This window comes from Nuphar pumila, chromosome 5, assembly GCF_984573655.1.
Source record: "Nuphar pumila chromosome 5, dmNupPumi1.hap1.1, whole genome shotgun sequence".
In the NCBI taxonomy this organism is placed as follows: Eukaryota; Viridiplantae; Streptophyta; class Magnoliopsida; order Nymphaeales; family Nymphaeaceae; genus Nuphar; species Nuphar pumila.
In genome coordinates, this window is record NC_143253.1 from 41989941 (window position 1) to 42006232 (window position 16292).

The window sequence follows — 16292 nt, forward strand, 5'->3', positions numbered from 1 at the left end:
AGCCAAAATACCCTTGGAGGGTAATATATATTACAACCACACACACACACACACACACATATATATATATATATATATGCTTATACAACCTATATTCTAACATCATGCACTTGAGAGAAAAATAAGACAAGAAGAATAGAGGCTGCAATCCCACACGTCCCAAAGATGGAAAATGTGTGCTTTTCTATATCTTTTATAATACTTTACTTGATAAATTATAAAACTGCCCTCATGAATACAATACAACATGAGAAAATATCAAGGACAGAACAGGAACAAATAATAAAAGATAAAACGGAAATAAACAACAATACAACACGGATCTGGGTTTCAGAACCAGATCCAAACCAATATCACATCCCAACAGGTTTGAGGTTGCAATAATATTGCGAAATATTCAAGCTAAGCAAGATTTTGAAATCTTGCAAAATAATTAGAATAATCACGGCTTGTGATTATATCATGAGATTTTCAAAATCTTGGCAATATTTATGATTAGTGTAGAGAACTAATCAAATAGCTCAAGCTATTAAGTCGTAGCAACATCTTAGCAAAACATATTGATAAACATTTGGACAAAAAGAGAGTTTATAAACATCCAATTACTGGTTAGAACTGGTCACCAGAATCTCAAAGCAAGATGTAAGTGAAATGGTTACAAATTTTGCAAGACCCTGCAATATGATGCTGCATGGACATGTACATAAGCATAGTCATCCAATAAGAATGGAAGGTATCAGAAGAAGTTCTAACTTGATCCTTATTTTATTTAGGTCAAAAGCTGGAAAATGTTCTGATAACGAACTCCATGTCAACATAAGAACTGATCAAGGAATTTCATATTTTAATCAACTGTCTTAACTCAGAAACCTAAAGCATTTACAAGATTATATTAAACAGTCAGATTAGAAAGCACAGCCAATCAATTATACTGCCATCAAGGTACACCCTTGGTCCATTATTTCTTTTCTGGGGCATACTCCTAATTGCATTGTTAAGGAACTGAAGTACAAAATTTCAAGGAAAAAAAAGGAAACAAACCTGACAAGTGTTTAATTTTTTTTCCATTGCATCAATATAGGCTTCGCATCTGGCAATTTGTTCTTCCTTTTCCCTTTTTTTGCCCTCAGTTTGTCCAATAGTTTGTGTCAACCTCCGGACTTCATCTTCAAGTGACTGCTTTGCTTCCTCCCATGTGACTGTCTTTGTAGCAAAGAGCTTCAACTCCTCATCAAACCTTGTCCGTGCAGCTTCTGCAGTCTTTATCTGTTCAGCCAGTGCGTTCTTTTCCTTCACTACTCTCTGAAACATTAGAATCCAAATTTAGTTAAAATCAAAACATGCATTGATCATGCAACATATACTGCAATTAATAATATATTAAGTAATGTGGAGTTCCAAACAATGGTTAAATGAGAGCATTAAGAGCACAACCCAAAATTCCAAGAGAAAAATACTTAACATAAACTTTACATTCTAAAAGCTACAGTATGACTACTTTTTCAATAAGCCAGTGTAGTGCGACGGTCCTTCCTTACCGCCGCAAGCCTTTCTATCGCTCTGTCACGGACATAGAATGTTTCGCAAACCCGCGACGCGCCAAGCTAGCCAGCCTAACGGCCAAAGACAACATACCAACACCTTTTCATGTGCTGAATCATTTTCATTGGCCCTGCGCAATTGCCTAGTGGAAGTTGATCAAGCGCATTTCCAAATGCGCATTCCATGTAGTTCATGTCGCTTAGTGCATAGTCGTCCCATACTAGCTATCACTTCCGAAAGAGGCACAAACTTTGCCTTACCCTTGTGTGTCATGAAGCGTATTGCAACTCCATGCACACGACATAGCAAAACCTCACCACCGAAGGAACAAGACCTTGCAGCCCCCAGTCCGAAGACCAGTTGATGATTGAACACCATAGCGAAGAGCACCACCCAAACTCATTCGTTGGCGCCTAGGCATTCACTCGCCTAGCCCCGAGTCACCATACTCGTTTGAAATCACCTAATATGATCCCTGGGAAAATTAGCCCTAACCCACACGCACCCCCGTACGTCTAACCGCTATGCGTGAGACCTCTTGCAAGCTGAAAGGTCCTTAACCAAATCTCCAAAGGCAACATCCTCTGATCTGCTGGCACTGCTTAACCAAACAACGCTCCACGTCTGTGCCGCCACAGAGCGATGCACTAACGACGATATTGATGTTTATCACATGTCGTGCTACCACCGCACATTACCCATCAAGCAAACGCATACCGCGCGTTCCTACACTCGATGCATTTTTCACTCAGTAGAGCTCCACACTGCACATGTCCTATTCTGAAAGATCGGCCTGAGACATTCTCCCCCACCCAAAACCATTGTCGTCCTCAACAATGCTGGTGTAGGTAAGAACACGCCTTCAGTGATATGCCAGTTTCCCTTTGTACTTATCTATGGTTTACTATTTTTCTTCAGCCTACTCAACTTGTTCTGGATTACATCCACCATCGTGGCAACCTTTACCACGTCAAGTTTCATTCCTTAACGCATCTCTGATCACTTAGACAACAGTCTTCTGCTTTATCAACATCGAGCATTCTCTACTCGTGAGACCCCAATGCAGTCTCAAATACAAACGAGTCATCCTCACCGGCACGACAAACTTGTCGTCTTTATGCATATTGCTGGGGTGCCTTCCAACCCCAGCAAGGGCAATTCTAAACCCTTCGTGGTCCTCGCAGAGAAAGACGACCACTAATGCGAGCCTCAGGGATATCAACTCTCTTAAGCACAAACTTACGGTTTTCCAATGGTTCAAACTAGTCCTTAAGTGGGAGACACCTTCTTACGTATCACCTCAAAGTGGTCCTTCAAAGCGTCTTCCTGGGCACTCATCCTTACATAGGCACCTTTGGCCCAACGCTGAAACTCCCCTCCGGAAGCCAGCATGCAGTAACTCTCGCTTAGGGTCAGCAAAACGTTCACGTAGGAACCAACAAGCCACGAACAACAACTTTTTCCACACACAATCCATTGAGGATCTGCCAACTCAAGGGACCAACAAAACAATGAGCATTTGCTCAATGTGGGCACTCCGCTAACCCACAATCTTTGGAGAGAATCTAGAAATTTAATTGAGTCTCTCATACCCAAAGGTGCAAATCTATCCAGCCGAATCCAACGTGCATTCTCTGCATACACAAAACAAACATCACGCTCCACCTGTGAGCCTAACGCACAACTGGTAGGAATCTTTAGCTTATTTACGTTCTCTTAGCCAACTGAACAACAATCTTACACTTCTACTTATCATCGACAAGATGTCCCATACCATCCTGCCAACATCTTACTTCTGTGTTCGGCCAACCACACTTCAGCTGCGAAAATTTGCGTAACCAAGATAAACTATCATTGTCCTCTTCAGTGTCACACACAATGAACAACAAGGTCTCCGTGAATCTTTCTGCTCTGATGCCAATTTGTTACGGGCCTACTTTTTTCAATAAGCCAGTGCGGTGCGACGGTCCTTCCTTATCACCGCAAGCCTTTCTATCGCTCTGTCACGGGCATAGAATGCTTCGCAAACCCGCAACGCGCCAAGCTACCCAATCTGGCCAGCCTAACGGCCAAAGGCCGCGTACCAACACCTTTCCATGTGCTGAATCACTTTCATTGGCCCTGTGCACCACCCTGTGCGCAGCTGCATAGCGAAAGTTGATCAACCACATTTTCAAATGTGCATTCTATATAGTTCATGCCGCTTAGTGCATAGTCGTCCCATACCAGCTATCACTTCCGAAAGAGGCACAAACTTTGCCTTACCCTTACGTGCCATAAAGCGTATTCCAGCTTCATGCGCACGACATAGCAAAACTTCACCACCGAAGGAACAAGACCTTGTGACCCCCAGTTCGAAGACAAGTTGATGATTGAACACCATAGCGAAGAGCACCACTCAAACTCATTCGTCGGTGCCTAGGCATTCACTCGTCTAACCCCGACTCACCATACTCGGTTGGAATCACCTAATGTGATCCCTGGGAGAATTATCCCTAACCCACACGCACCCCTGTGCATCCAACCGCTATGCATAGAACCTCTTGCAAGCCGAGAGGTCCTTAACCAAATCTCCAAAGGCAACATCATCTGATCCGCTGGCACTGCTTAACCAAACAATGCTCCATGTCTGTGCCGCCACACAACGATGCACTAACGATGATACCGATGCCTATCGCATGTCGTGCTACCACCGCACGTTACCGATCAAGCGAACACATACCGCGCGTTCCTACACTCGATGTATTTTCCACTCAATAGAGCTCCGCACTGCACATCCTATTCTGAAAGATTGGCTCGAGACAGAACTAGTACACAGAATAAATAAAAACCATCTTAGTTTTGCATGAGTATGCAAGTTGTAAGCTCTCAAAGTTTCATATCACTTATCCACTAATCTTGCATTGGATGATAAATCAGCTTCCCTGGTCCTGGTAAGACACAGGAGTCTTCACTTCAACACTCATAAGAACCTATGTCACATGGGTGCGGGTGCGGGTGCGGGTGCGGAGATTCGGCACTTCCAAAAAACCCGGACTCGGGGGTGCGGCAGGGGCAAAAATGTCAATATATATATATAGGGGGTCGGGGTTCCCCTCCCTTACGAAAAAAAGATCAGCTGACCTGCTCGATTTGTTTTTTAAAAAAAACATCTGTCTGTCAGCAGCTGACAGACAGCTGCTTTTAAAAAAAAATCGAGCAGCTAACAGCTGCTGCTGTCAGCAGTTGTCTGTCAGCTGCTGTCAGCCAGCTGACAGAGCTGCTTTTTAAAAAAAAAATCGAGCAGCTGATAGCTGCTGTCAACAGATTTTTTTTAAAAAAAAAAAATCGCAGCATAGGTTAATTTTTTAAAAAAAAAAATCCAAAAAAAAAGGACCTAAATGATCCTGGGTGCGGTCAACGCACCCAGGATCGGGTTGACCACACCCGCACCCGCACCCTGCTAGCCGAATCCCTGTGACATAGATAAGAACACATTTAAATGTATACACGCACCTCCGCACCAGTGGTGTTATTTTTTATTGATGAGGAATAACAATTGTAGATTGTTAATTTGATTTATTGCATGAATTTATGCATGATGAATTGATGATATGATAATTGTTTTTATTTCATTAGTGTTAACTTAAAACTGCTAAAAATTATATTTATATATATATACCCTCCCCGCACCCGCACCCACACCTATGTGACATGGATCACCAGTATCGTTGTGTTGAAGTATTATGCTAGACAGTATCATTCCAATCCATGTTAAACTGAGCAACCATTGGAAGAAGCTACAAAGTCAAGCAAATAAGTGCAATCTCCCTCAGCCGTCATGCATAATATGCACATGCTGGCCAAATGGAACCCCCTTGAGCCCACTTTGCAATACATGAGAACTCCATGTGAGATCAGCAAAACAAAAAAGCATTGCCAGGTGATTTGTACATGACACCCGGATAATTTTAGCTGGGAATGGATCATTCCCAGCAGGAGAGAGAGAGAGATGATGGATAACCTACCTGAGACTGAACACCTCTAGAATGTCCAGTCTGAAAACTCCCTCAGGTTTACCTTCTTAAGTATATCCAAAAAGCTGGTCCGTTCTTGATATTCCTGCTCATAAGGATGGCATCTTGCTGTAACTTTCCAGTCATCATTGGTCCAGCGATTACGCATTTTTTGGGATTGGTACCTTGTGATGTTGAAAAGTGCCAGAAACTGCTTACTCAGAGCTGCCTCCAGCAACCATGCATCTATCCGAAAATGAAATAGATCTGCCTTCGCCACAACTTGCACTCACCCTTTCTACAAAAATATTAAGATAATCCAAATTCCGGATCTCCATCTAGTTGTTTCCTTCCATTGCCAAGGTAGGCCTTTTAAAAGTTTCACCCACCAGTCATCATAGAGGAACAATTTCCACCAGATTTAGAGATGAAAGCTGCATAGAACTCAATCATTTGTCTACAAGCACCCATTTGGAAGGCAGAAGAAATGGTCTCCGAGATTATTTCTTTCGCCTTTTGGCATGGGGCCCATGTTCCATGTGAAAATGGAGGAAATAATCTCGCTCTTGTATTGTCTTTGTATGGTTATCCTCAAAATGAAGATTAAATAGTCCGACCTCAGGGGGTCCAACTATTTATCCTGGATTTTGGCTTCCAAGATAAACAGTTATCGACTGTTTATCAATGCTTTTAAATGCACCCTAAAGTAAGAGGATTGAACTTGTGAAGGATAATCGGGCAACAAAGCTACTATTCACTCCACCAAAATTCAAGTTATCACTGCTCCTTATAGTACTTCTATCAAGCAATGCCTGACATTAGATCATATCACAGCTCGTTTTAGTTCAATTTACTGAACTGATTTTGCGGTTATTCATGGACCTAGATATATTTTTCTTATATATACATATATATATAAATACATACAGCATATATATATATATATATATATTATATGGGGGGAACAGTCTAACCAAAGGAAGGTCCAAAATCTACAATTGATGATGATTAGACACTCTCCTTTTCCGATGTTTGAGTGATTCATCGATCGGATTTTATATATTTGTTCTTTATAATTTATTTAGTAAGAAATATGCTTTACATGAAGATTTAAAATCTAGGCAAGTTTTTTGGATCGTGAAAAATGACGGCTCACAAGACATTTAAAATTTCACAATATAGAATATTGTGGGCTGTTGATTTTTAGCACTTTCAAAAACGCATTCAAATATCGAAAATTCATAATCTAAAACAGTTGATAAATAAATGATAAAAATCCAATATGTAGAGTCTGATCGAAAAAACTTGACCATTAAAGAAGGAACACCATCTGATCATTATCAGTTGTAGACTATGTCACAGGGACTCTTCAACTAGGTGCTGCACCCGCGTCGCACCTGCACCCGATGCGGTCAACCTGACCCTGGGTGCAGTCAACGCACCCAGGGTCATTTATGTCCAACTTTTGGACTTTATATATATATATATATATATATATATATATATATTTTTTTTTTTTTTTTGCCGCACCCCCACACCCAAGTTTTTTGAAAGTGCCGCACCCCCGCCCCGCACCCATGTGACATAGGTTGTAGATTTTGGACCTTCCTTTGGTTGGACGAGCCTCCCTCCCCATATATATATATATATATATATATATATATATATATATATATATATATAACAAGCCTAACAATCAAAATAAACCAAGCTAAACTGATTATCCTTTTTCATGATCGAACCGGTAACCTTCACAAGCAGATGAGCAAGCCACAAGCTGTTCATCTCATTTCCCAGCTCTAGACAGATGGCACTACTATATTGAGATAATATCCTTTTTTGAAGTAGACAAAGTGATAGAGCTTCAGATTTGGGATCACTTTTCCAAACCCTGAATTAGGTCACTTCGCTCATGCTAATAATCTATGAGAAAAAGACTATCTTTTTCCATTCTCTAAAAAACTGTATGGCTATAGAGAAGTTGATCTATATAATACCAGAGTTACCAGTCGAGGATGCGGGAGCGGAAAGCGATACGGGAAGCGAGGCACTTTCAAAATTTTAGGAAGCGGGAAGCATGGGACGACTTAGAAGCGAATCAAGAATTGTCTCGAAAGCGACCTAGGAAGCGAACCGGAAGCGACCTAGGAAGTGAGGGGGAAGCGAAAAAAGAGAAAAAAAATAAAAATAAAAATAAAAATACAAAAAAATGGAAAAAAAGGGGGAAACGTGTTTCCCATAAATGGGAAGCACGTTTCTCAAAAATGAGAAATGCGCTTCCCAAAAAAATTTCGCTTCCCAGCGCATTTCGGAAGCGCGACGTTTCGTGCTTCCAAAACATGCTTCAGGGAAGCGTGCTTCCCCAATGTCTTTGGCGTTTCTGGTAACTCTGTATAATACACAACAAGACTAATAGCATGATTAAACTGAAGCATGACCTGACTGACGAAGTAACAAATCCTCAAAAGGATATAATTCTCCAAGTGTCCTTTATCTCCAAAATGGATGTGCAAAATTTAAAATGAATAAACCATCTTATTTCAAACCATTTATCATTTTCAGGTATTCAGAGAACCAACAGGCTCTTTTTTTCAATTGCACAGTAATATGTAATAACAAATGGTCTAATTTAAAGACAGACAACTGGAAAAAAAAGATGCAAAAAAGTGAAAGATCAACCAAAAGACCAGGCTAGCATCAACAAGCTTTAAGCAATCAAAATAGATATAAAATACCTTCAACTCATCCCTCTTACGAGACTTCAACTGTGAAATCTGTGCCTCTGCATCATGAAGACGATCTTGGTGGATCTTTCGGTCAGCAGAAATCTTTGCAATTTCATCTTCTCTTTCAGATCGGATCCATTCAAGTTGGTTTTCTGCTTCCTTAATTTGCTCAGTCATTCCCTTCTTTTCTCGAGCAAAACGATCCATTTCAACTCTCTTTTCAGACTAAAATGTCCAACAAGACAAGTGAATGGTATTAAAAGAATAGCCAACCTTAAAGCCTGCAAAGTACCACCCACATTAAGAACTCAAATGTGATACCTTCAGACGATGGTTTGCCGCCTCTGATTCACTTAACATTTGAGATAAAATATTCTTCTCTCTGACAAGATTAGAAATCTCAGCTTGCCTCTCTTTGCATGTGTGAATGTTTTCCCCTTCACTTGCACATAACTGATGCCATAGTGCTGCACGATCAACATTTCCAAGTTCTGCAGCCTCACGCATCATGTTTAGAACAGGTCTTGCAATTCCTTCTTCATGAACAAGGAAAACCAAAATTTCCAGATCTACATCTGCTTCACGACAACTATCTGATGCACTTGTAGCACGCTCAACAAGTCCTTTTAGCATCCTTCCACGGCAAACCTCATTTTCATATATTTTGAATATAATTGCATAGAGCATTCTTACAAATTCTTGCACTCGAGAATTTCTAGAGAGCACTAAAGCTTCAGCTAGGCTAAGAACTGGGGAAAAATCATCATCCCCCACAGGCAATGGTTGGTTAGCTTTAGCCATCATTAGAATATCCTTGTCCTGAGAACTGACCATCGGTTGGGAGTTCACTGTTAACCTCTGAGAATACCATCTTTCCAAGACTAAAAGCATTGCTTGCTCCCCAATTTCCCCTTGAGAAACAGCCCTCTCAAAAATCTGTGATGCATCCATAGCAAAGCTAGGCATAGACAGCATTTCCAACAAGATAAAAACATCAGATATTTGATGGTATGCAGCAACAACCTGCTCTTCTGCAATGTTCAACCATTTAGCAGTATGTCCTTGTTGACCACAAGAAAAAAATTCCATGTGGATCTGTTATGTTATTATCAATCAGGATAGGGTCATAATCAATGTCCTTCAGCATAGCTTCAGCAATATCTGGCCAAGCAACAACAGTCTTTCTTATGACATCCAATACACAAGGTGACAGCTCAACACCAACACTTTTCAACCTAACACGGATTGCTCTGACCTATGACAAACAATAGACATGTCAGAAGGAAGAAGAAACAAAGAAATGAAAAAGGACTAAAGGAATTATCCATATGTGTCTTATTTATTAGGCGCTATTAGAACAATCCAATGTCCAGAATTGTGCATACTGCTTGAGGTAGACGTTGGCATTGAGAGGCAGCTTTAAACACAAAACTGATGGCCGCTGCAAGTGGTTCATCATTTGAATCTGGTAACAGTTCAAGTGCTTGTGATAACACTCTCTCCCACAATTCACTGCCAAACTCAAACTGGCTAAGATCACCAAGAACCTGAAAACCCAAGACTACAGTGTGAAGATTAGATTTTTATATCAAGGCTTTTAGCAAGTGTTCTCATCAATGAAAATGAGCAGCTTTCTAGAAGAAGCAAATCTTTGAAGTGTGCCAATGTATCTTACAGGCAGCCGGAGTGCAGGCTCAGCATCTGGCTTCTGAATGTGATCCAGCAGTGAACAAGCAGCAAGTGGGTGCTCTGAATAATCAACCAACTTAGGCACCAGAGCAACTACGTCTGGTTGGAGATGTTTTGGTGCCTTATCAAGAACAAGAGCAATTTTTTGGGCAGATTGTGGCCTTCGCCTAGGCTCTGGGCAACCTTGAGGAACAGCACCGTCTAGAGCTCTCAGTGAATTTACAATCAAAACCAAAAGCTCCTCAGATTTCTCTGGCCACTTTGTCTGAATATAAGATAGTACAGCATGTCAATGTCCTCTTTAATGGTAGAGGTAGGAATTTTACAGAAGCTTCTGAACTTTATGGCATTACCTTTGTGTTTTTGTTTGACATATCATCTGCCAGAGCATCATCTTCAGATGTTTCTAGGGGTGAGATAGACTGACCAGAAATAGTTCCATGGCAATCCATTCTTTTCATGTCAGAGCTCTGTACAGCTTGTCCATTGCTAATATCATCTAAACCAGAATCTAGGCGTTGCTGAACAAGATAATGCATAGAATCTATGGCCCCATTTATTACGTTAGGCTTCACAAGACATGTGGCTGATATGCAATCACAAGAATCATCACTTTTTCTTTCTTCCAAAGGCTGGCAGCATTCAACCATGATATCTAAGAGTAAGTCAATAATTGCTTGCTGCAGGACTTTAACCCCCATCAACAAATTCATTAGACTAGGTGGATTTTCATCATTTTTACCAGCATCTTTCTTGCCATCGGTATTACCTGATAGCTTGGTAGGAAGGAATAAACACTTTACTTTCGCTGGGTCATCAAGGTAAACACGAAGCCCAGTAAGAAAACCAGCTATGGCACCAGCATCCATAAGAAGTTTCTCTCTCAATGTGACTTGAGGCTGTGAGGGATTATCCCCATAACTGAGGTGGAAACCTGCCCTTGCAAGCAGGTTGTGGAAGATTTCTTCAACTCCACTTATTCCCTCACTACCTTCTGAATCAATACGTTCATCAGGGTCAGTTGATAAGGCATCTTGGACATCATCAGAAGCCAAAACCTGAGAGAAGTAACATTAAGCATTTGAGCGTGAGCATATAATCAGTTTACCTTACAACAGCTTAGCAAACTATGTTTTCCAAAGTAGTTCACCACATTAAATCCCATGTAACAAAAAGGTAGTGAACTGCCAAACATAATAAATGGTGCCAGAAGAGTAAATATGTAAACTTGTTGCCATACCTCCAAGTCTGCAAAGTCAAACCATGGGCAGCAATCCAAATTTTCACAGGCAAAGGCAACAGTGTCACGTACAAGAAATCCTGCATCAGCCTCAAAGATATCAGAGACCTTCATGCATTGGAGCACAGAATTGTTCCATGTTTTTGTACAGATGGAGGACTCCCTTCCATACTGTTTTTGATGGGTTTTTTTGGTTGACAACAGCCATCCGGTATCTGACCCAAAAGTTCTTGTCTAAATCACTCCCCCCAGATTGATCACTTTCTAGGTATATGCATATTGTATCAAATGATTCATAAACACCTGCAAATTCATCAGATATTGGCATGAAATTACCCTAGGGAAACTGGTAGAAAACAATTGCCCACAACTTTCCAACTAAGATTCTCTTCACCACGGTGGCCCGCATGTTGCAGTTTGTCTCATCAAACTTGATGGGAACCACGGTTACAACTTCCTTGTCAGCCATGGAAGCAAAGAGAATATAAGAGAGAAGAGAAGGAGAAAAGAAAAAGATAAAGATGGTAATGAATGCTTCCTGAAGCAACAAACCAACGCTCTTTTGATCTTCACGGTCCACCACGCTATCTTTAAATACATATCAAAAAACACCAAAGCTCTGATACCATGTAATGAGATAAGAAAAATAATACAAGGGAGTGTCTCTTTCTTATGGGCTTACAAGAACACAAAGACCATTTATGGGTCAATCCAAGATCACATGCACATAGGCCACTTAGGGGACAACAACACAAGTAAAAATATGGGAGTTATTGGGAGTAAAAATGCTTGAGAAAGCATTGAATTTACAATGAGGGAAACACCCCTATTTATACACAACAAGGCGCTCATAGAGCCATCGAGACTCTCCCCAACGGCTAGAAATAGAGCCATTAGGGAGGTCCCAAAGACTCTATGTACCTTTTACATAGATGTCCTTAACTCTAATCTAAATTACTAACATAAAAAAGTAAGAAAAAAATACAAAAGACTATTGTGCCCCTAATGGGCACAACCTATTACAATACCGTAAAAGGTTAAAATACCCCTAATGGGTATTTCCTATTACAACATTATAAAAACTATAATATATATATGAATATATATATATATATATGTACAACTTAAACAATGATTACCTTATAATGATGCTTACGGCTGAAAATTGTACTGAATTCCAATGCTTGAAAAACTTAAATTGGAATTTCTATAACATTACCTCTTTCTTTTAGCATTTTATTCCATGCTAAATCCATTTTTCTGTGATAAATAATCTATGTTCTCATGTTTGTTTTATTATTTTTTAGCATGGATGGTGTCACTTCTCATCATCATGATATAATTAGTGTGGTGTGCTGGTTTGGTTGAGCATAAGTTTTTTATGATTCAAGAATAGGTTCTTGAATCTGGGTGTTGGCGCATCTGAATCTTGGCCTAAGGTGTAGGCCCATATCGCAGCTTCAATCAGAGATGATCACATTTGTGGTGGGAAATGCTTTTCATTATCTTCCTTTAAATCGTTTCTTAAAAGTGATTTTGAGTATGTTGATGACTAGGAATTCTGAAGTTTTTCTGAATTAATATGTAAAGGAGATAGGTTTTCTTTGCTTGCTTATTGCTTATCTTTGTGGCCTACTTCACTCGAACACTGCATGGTTTCTCAACATGAATTTATGTCTGTGAAACATGGTCTAGGGCAGTGACCCAAGCTGTCCACAACTGAGGTGCTATGGATAGGCTATCACTGTCAAGAAAATGCCTTAGTGGATCAAGACACTGATGAACAATTTTGTGTAAAGTGCAGATTGCTACCAATATACTAGAATTGGTTCAATCATTAGGTATGTCCTTAACTCCAACAGCTGTTGCCTATTGAAGTTGCTTCCATTAGAAGATTTTGTTCGACTTGTTTTTTGCTGACTGGATGTGTTCTTGATGTTTTTTGTGCAGTACATCCAGTTTCTGTTTTAACCCTATCAAATTTTTTCTGAAATTTCTCGTTAATGTGGTCATTGGTTGATGTATTCCACGGTTGTGTTAGCATACTTTATTTACTTATTGAAATAGTTTCATAGCACCAAGTGATTATATCCATCGGAAAAGGGTAATGGATGTTGCAATTATAAATATTGGATGTCTATCTGGTAAAATTGGGAACTTGAATTATCTTGATGTGTGTGCTGATGCCATGCATAAGTTGTGGTGTGATCTTGAGACCACTGCTGAGCAGGTATGTCTTTACATATTTTCAATAGCAAACATAGTGGGTATCCCCAGTAAGATTTCAAACAGGGACCCTATCATTTAGGATTAACTATACATGTCCAGCTATCACATCCTACTCAAATTCTAGTCTGCATTTAATGAGAATAAAAATTGGAAACCATACCTGTTCATAAACAAAGAGTCTAAAAACCCTTATAATACTTTATCAACGAGATTATTCCCATATTCTGTTTAGCGGTCAATTTGCAAATGTGATTACGCCAACTACTTGCTGTTAAAATGTAAAACTGTACATATATGTATATATAATAATATTATATTATTATTATATATATATATAAATACATTTTTCATTTCTTTCTTTTCTGTAATTTTTTTCCTTTATTTTTATTTTTTGTCTTTATGTCATCTAGTTCAGTTTGAACTAGAATGACTGTTGCTAGTCAAGTCCTGTCCAGACTTGACTAGCAATAGAGCTGTTGGACTGACACAGTCCAACAGCTCTTAATAGAGCTGTTGGACCAACAGCTCTATTGAGTCCTCTTTCAGCTGTGTATATAAAAGGGTGCAGCCCCTCTTGTATTTTACTCCAATGCTTCTTAAGCAATTGGTTTTTCATATCAATAAAGAATACATTTTTATTTTTATTTTGTTTCCAGTTATACCCTTTTTAAGGGTTATGCTTTAGTGTCATTCTTGACACTTGCTCTTGTTAATCTAAGCTCGTGTTTCGAAGATCCCCATTTCATTTCATGGTATCAGAGCCGCGGAAGTACTAAATCTTGAGGAAAAGCTGCCTCGATTTTCGTGCCCGTTTGCAAAAGTGTTCGCCACTTGAAGAGAAGTGTTTTATCACTTCATTGGAGAAGATTTCACATCTTGTTGTATTGTTTTTTTTTCTTTCTTTTTCATTTTCCTTCTTGTTTCTCTTCTATCCCTATTCTTTCTCTCCTTGTAATCGATGGATGACAATGATAAAGTCACCATCATGCCTATGAAACTAAGCGATACGAACTATGTAACATGGGCTTCAATCATGAAGCACCATATATGGGGAAAAGGCTTATGGGGGATTGTGGATGGTTCTGATTCGGAACCTAAGCTATCTCTTACTAAAAAGGAGGAAGATAAAGAGGTCCCTCTATCGGAAGAAGAGAAAATCAAGGCTATTGCCTCATATGAGAAGAAATGGAAAGAATGGAGAATATCTCATGCGAAGATAATGTCATGGCTTATCAATAGCGTTGACATTAAAAAATGCTCAAGTCTTGCCAAATTTGATCATGCCGATAAGGCATGGGAATACCTTAAGAATATGTATTCCCTTAAAGATATTGCACACGTGTGCAACCTCCAAGAAAAAGTTCGAATGATGACACAAGGAGACAAAACTATTCATGAATATTACAATGGGTTGTCCGAACTTTGGGAAGAACTTTCCCTTTTAGAACCAAAGTGGCATTGTGCCAAAGACATAGAGCTTCGTCAGAAACAACTCGATGCTGAACATTTTTACCAGTTTATCACTGGATTAAGGTCGGAATTTGAAACCACTAAATCGGCCCTACTTCACCGAGGAAAATTTTCTTCTATTGTTGAAACTATTGAAGAGTTAACAATGGAAGAAAATCGTCTCCGTAAAGGTTCTTTAAAAATTGAAGATGATTCCGTTTTAGCCATGTCTAGACCAGGGAATCATGTTCGATCATATAGGCATCCTCACTTTAACCGACAAAATGGTGACTATGATAAGAAGAAAGTTATTTGTCATCACTGTCATGAACCGGGACACTACAGACCACAATGTCCCAAACTTAAGGAGCTGAGAGAAAAAAGAGTTGCAATTGCTGGATCGGAGCCTAAAGATCAGGATGCACCAGTTTCCCTGGCCCAACTAATGGAGATTCTTCAGCCTCTCATCAAAGGTGCCTCTTCCTCATCTGAAGCTTCAACCGGCGCAGCAGCCTCATCTTTTTCTGATCTAGGATCGTCAGTCAGGCAAGCTGATTGGGGAAGACCATAGAGAAGGAGGACTTTATTACATGGATTTTTTGGAAATGCCGAAGAAAGCTTTTTGTTATAATATTCAAAAAATAGAGTTGAAACTGTGGCATAAGAGACTTGGTCACCCACATATAGCCAAAATCCAACATTTTCCAAATCTAGGGAAATTTTGTAACTCTGAATCATTTGATTGTAAAGATTGTATTCTCGGCAAAATGAAAAGATTACCATTTCAGAACAGAACCTTTTTCTCTTCAAGACCACTTGAATTAATACACTCGGATGTTTGGGGTCCTGCACCAGTAATTTCTAAAGGAGGATTTGTTTACTATGTTATTTTTGTCGATGATTTCTCCCGACATACGTGGATGTACTTTCTCAAACATAAGTCTGAAGTATTTTCATACTTTCAAACTTTTCATAATATGGTTAAAAACAAGTTTCAAAATGATATTACTATTTTTCGCACAGATTCAGGGGTAGAGTTTTTATCCACAGATTTTCAAAATTATCTTAAATTGCATGGCATCACACATAAAAGATTTTGTCCTTATACACCTCAACAAAATGGACTGGCAGAACGAAAACATCACCATATTATAGAAACCACTAGGACTTTATTAATAGCAAATCAAGTTCCGAAAGACTTTTGAGCAGAAGCTGCCTTAACTGCCACCTATCTCATTAATAGGATGCCATCTTCTTCGTTACAAAATATCACTCCCATTGAAAAACTTATGAACATTTCTCCAGACTACTCTAGACTAAGAATATTTGGGTGCAAATGTTTCATATTTAATGACAAAAATGATAAACTTTTCCCTCGTGCGATTCCCTGTGCCTTTTTAGGATATGCTGAAAACCAGAAAG

The 16292-nt window shown here is 39.5% G+C and overlaps 1 pseudogene across 1 annotated transcript in view; it reads right to left on the minus strand.

Annotated features, from left to right (window-relative positions):
* LOC149837446 (uncharacterized) overlaps positions 1-16292 on the minus strand; it is a 32318-nt pseudogene that overhangs the window by 11444 nt on the left and 4582 nt on the right. Inside the window, exons 2-8 of the transcript XR_016431909.1 lie at positions 11193-11495; positions 10306-11010; positions 9939-10217; positions 9649-9810; positions 8585-9518; positions 8273-8488; positions 1042-1302 (exon numbers count right to left, since the gene is read on the minus strand). The product of XR_016431909.1 is annotated as an uncharacterized LOC149837446 (transcript). The remainder of the gene's footprint in view (positions 1-1041; positions 1303-8272; positions 8489-8584; positions 9519-9648; positions 9811-9938; positions 10218-10305; positions 11011-11192; positions 11496-16292) is intronic.